The following is a 5,027-nucleotide window of genomic DNA, read 5'->3' as shown; positions in this document are numbered from 1 at the left end:
CTTCTACGATCTTCCTTATTCACTGTTCAGCTTTCGCATCCATATGAGGTTATTGAAAATACCATGGCTTGGGTCAGGCACACCTTAGTCCTCATGCTGACATCTTTGCTCCTCAACACTTTAAAAAGATCCTGTGCAGCAGATTTGCCTAATGGCATTTAGCAACAACAAAATGCAACCAGGAAATAAATATCATCAACAGTAGTCACCCAAAAGATCAAATGCTGTTGTTGTTAACTGTTGTCAAGTTGGTTTGGACACATAGTGACCATGTGTAGGGTTACTGAGGAGCAGGTGGTGAGCATGAACCATTGACCTTGCAATTCAAAGAGACTTTGCAGTGCAGCACATTAACTCACAGTGCCACACTTAGGAACAAATCTAACCAGAAAACCAAAAGACCTACACAAAAAAACTACAAAACCCTATTACAAAAATGGAAGACTATACCATTCTTAGAATAGAAAGACAACATTGTGAAACTGTTAACACTCCACAAAACAATCGATAGATATAATGTAACCTCAAACCTGATTCCAGCATAATTTTTTTTTAAATTGTGAATTGAGTGCAAGTTTACAGGGCAGATTATCAGTTTTACATTCAATAAATCATATTTTGTTTCACTGCAATGATTGCACCATCATGCACCATCAATCAACAGTATTTATCTCTATTCTGTTTTTTCTTTCTTTCTTTCTTTCTTTCTTTTATGCACACATACAAAACAGAAAATACATATTCACTTAAATGTCCAAGTGCACACTTTGCAAGCCAGCTTCATGTCTGCAGGTACACAGTCTTTCTCAGTCCATGGGACTAGAGTCTGGTAGCATAGTGCTTACGAATCGGGCTGCTAACCTCACAGTCAGCAGTTTGAAACTGCCACCTGTTCCGTGGGAGAAAGATGAAGATTTCTGCTCCTGTAAAGATTTACAACCTCGGAAACCCTGTACAGTGTCACCATGAGTCAGAACCAACTCCACGGCGCATGAAAACAACAACAATTGTTGAAGAGACTATCTCTTCCCCATTAATGTATTTTGACACTTTATCAAAGATCAGTTGACTGTATGTGGATGGATTGACTTCTGGGTTCCCAATTCTGCCCCATTGATCTGTGTATCATTCATTGTACCAATACCAGCCTGTTTTGACTATTTTAGCTATGTAGTAAATTGAAATCAAGGAGTTAGAGGCCTCCAACTTCGCTCTTCTTAAGCAGTGCTTTGTTTATCCAAGATATCCTTCCCTTCCATATAAAGTTCTTGATAATTTTTTCCTTCTCTTTAAAGGATGTTATTGGAATTTGGATGGGTATTACATTATATCTGTAGATTGCTTTAGGTAATAGTGACATTTTCATAATGTTAAGTCTTCCTATCTGTGAGCATGGTATATTCTTCCATTTTTATAAATCAGTTTTGGTTTCTTGTAGCAGTGTTTTGTAGTTCTCTTTATATAGGTTTTTTGTTTCTCTGGTTGCATTTGTTCCTAAATATTTCATCCTTTAGGTGGCGATTATAAATGGTATTATTTTCCTAATTTTCTTTTCAGAGCAGTCTTTCTTAGTATAAGGAAATACAACTTATTTTTGTATGTTGATCTTGTACTCTGTCACTTTGCTGAATCTTTCAATGAGTTCCAATAATGTTTTAAGTCTTTGGGATTTTCTATGTACAGTCTCATATCATCTGAAAATAGATTTTACTTCTTCTTTGCCAATTTGGATACCTTTAATTTCACTTTCTTGCCGTATAGCTCTTGCTAAGACTTCCAGCACAATGTTGAATAGGAGTGGTGATAAAGGGCATTCTTGTCTGGTTCCTGTTCACAGAGGGAAGGCTTTCAATTTCTTTCCATTGAAATTACTAACATCATTATTTAAAGAGATGAGAAAACTAACTGACTCCACCACACACCCTCACCACCACCAAGACAATTTGCTTGTTGATTTTTTGGAGGGTCAAAGAATGATAGGCTAAGCACTGGATGTGAGCCACAAAGTTGGCTGTTTGAGACTACCAGCTGCTCTGAGGGAGAAAGATGAGACTTTCTGTTTCCACAAAGATTTATAGCTTCAGAAACTGTCACTATGAATCTGAATGGACTCAACAAAGAAATATAGCATCTGCTTATTATGAGCATGTTTTAAGAAAGCTAGCGAAGCTTTAGCAAAAAAAAAAATCACAGGGAGGTTTCACCAGAGAATCCTTTTCTACCATGACAATGCTCCTGCTCATTCCTTTCATCAAACTAGAACAATTCTGTGTGAGTTTCTATTAAAAATCATGAAGCTTCAAAAAAAAAAAAAAAAAAAAAAAGAGAGAGAGAGAGATGAGAAAACTGATCAATAACTTTATATGTAAAGGGAAGAGATCTCAGATAAACAAAACATTACTTAAGAAGAAGAAAAAAGATGGAAGTCTCTCACTTCCTAATATCAATATCTACTAAGTCGCCAAAGTGGTCAAAACAGCCTTGTACTGGTATAAGGAAAGATAAATAGATCAACAGAATAGAATTGAGATGCAGAAGTTAAGTTACCCACACTCAGTTAGTAGATCTTTGAAAAAGAATCAAAACACATTAAATGGAGAAGAGATAGTCCTTTCAGCAAATGGTGCTGACAAAACTGGAAATGCATTTATTGAAGAATGAAACAAGCCTATATTTCACATCATATAAAAAAAAAACAAGCTCTGGCATGATTCTTATTTCTTGAGAGTATATACCAAGTTGAGGGATTGCTGGGTCATACCATATTGCTATTCCCATCTTCTTAAGGAAGCGCTATATTGTTTTCCATAATGGCTGAACCATTTCACAGTTCCACCAGTAGTGTAGCAGGGTCCTAGTTGCTCCAAACCCATGGTCGTATTTTCTGTTTCCTGTTTTGATTTTTTTAACTTTGCCATTAATGCTTGTGTGAGATGATATATCATTGTTCTTTTGATTTGTATCTAATATGTTTGTTGGCTATCTGTATGACTTCTTTGCTGAAGTGTCTGTTTATTATTTAATTGAGTTGCTTGTATTAGTCTTTAGTGATGCTGTAGTTTTCTATTAATTTTAGAAATTAGTCCCTTGGCTAATATGTCATTGCAAAATTTTGCCCCCAGTCTGTGGCATCTCTTTTTGCTATTTTGGTGCATTATTTTGAGATACATAATTACCTAATTTTTAGGAGGTGCAGGTGGTCTAGTTTGTCTTCTGCTGTTTCTGTGATTGATTGTGTTTGATAATGTATTTATGCCATGTATTCTAGCCTAAATTTGTCCTTGTTTTTTCATTGATGATTTTATAGTTCTAGGTTTGCATGTAGAATTTCATTACACCTTGAGCTTGTTTTTGTATACAATGTGAAATATGGATCTTGCTGCATTTTTCTGAACTGGCATGAGAGGGAGGGTGGGGATATACCCACAAATATATAAGGATTTGACAAGATCTTTGTATATAGATAAACCTTTTCTGCAAACACACTATGAATGGGGCGGAGCATATAGGGGATAAAATTATGAAAACTTCTTAGACATTGCTAAACACCTTGAGACAACATATGTCTGGGCCTGGGGACTCAGAAGCATAGTCTCAGGAGACATTAGAGCCAATTGGCTTAACAATTCACACAGACAACGTTCTGCAGCGCACTTTAACTGGGATATGAAAACTAATGAGTGATCACCTAAGATGAAAATATTGGTCTCTATGGGTGAAGAATAGAGAAGAGTGACAAAATTGAGGTGCTTGAAATCAACTCATCCAGTGAACTAATGTCTCTGAAACCAGAAGAACTAGATGGTATTCAGTAACCACTACCAACTTCTCTGAAAGGGATTAATGTTAGAAAATCCCAGATAGAGTGGTAGAAATGTGAAACAAAAATAATTTTTTTAAAAAAAGGACTGGGTTTACTGGTCAGAAAAAGACTTCAGGAACCCAAGATTGTGGTCCTCAGCTAACCTCTCAGTCTGGAATGGAATTCATCATCGTGTCCCAATTTTTAGCCAAGAAGTAGATATGTAAATAGTGTGAACAACAGCACTAGTTAGTTACACTCAACATGGAATTGTCAAATATTCATTACCTAAAGGGCAGCATTTACCTAAGTACAAAGTTCAGAAGTGTTGGGAAAGGAGGTGGAACCACATAGAGCAAGTGGGAAAGCTGTTGTTACACGCAGGAGATTGCAATCATTGAGATGAATCAGAGCATATGAGTTGTTGATGATCTGCTCTGTAAACCTTGACTCAATTCTTAATAAAAAGTTTCTAAAAAACTCTGAAGTTTTTTTTTTTTTTGTTTTGTTTTTTGAGATCCAGCATGGGTCAAGGAAGATGTGTGTTATTCTTCTGATAAGTGTAGGAAGAGAAAGAAACAAAGATAAATGAGTTTTAGCATATTCATAGACGTTTCATCTGTGAAAGCAAGAAAGGTATAATTTTGATTTTTATGAAGTGCCATAATATAGTAAAAGTAAAAGATTAATGAGCCTGACTTGTGTGATGCAGTGAATTACTTAATGTGGCTCTTCTGTTAAGTAATTTTGGAGTCCTGATGTGGTGCTGTGAGTTAATGCACTGGACTGCAAAGTCAGTTTGAACCACATGGTCAGTGGTTCAAGCTCACCAGCTGTTCCTCTGAAACCCCATACAGAGTTGCTATGGGTCAAAACTGACTAGATTGCAGTTAACAACAGCAACTAAGTAATTCTAGAGTCCTGGTGTGGAGTTGTAGGATAAACTTCAAGGTCGGTTTGAACCACAGTGTCTGTAGCTCAAACTCATCAGCCACTCCTTGGAAACATTTTACATGGTTGCTTGGGTCAGAACCAACTTAATAGCATTTAACAACAACACCATTAATTCTATTAAGAAGTGTTTATAACTCCCACCAAATGACTGTATAAGACCATGAAAATGTGAGGTGCTTCTGGCCCACCTAAGAGATTGGATAGTTTGTTAATAATGTGAATAAGGGGCACAGCACTTTTGTGGAGGTGGAATAATGCAAAAAAATATGTG

This window comes from Chrysochloris asiatica, unplaced genomic scaffold (assembly GCF_000296735.1).
Source record: "Chrysochloris asiatica unplaced genomic scaffold, ChrAsi1.0 scaffold00059, whole genome shotgun sequence".
Taxonomy (NCBI): Eukaryota; Metazoa; Chordata; class Mammalia; order Afrosoricida; family Chrysochloridae; genus Chrysochloris; species Chrysochloris asiatica.
Note: the sequence above shows the minus strand (reverse complement) of the source record.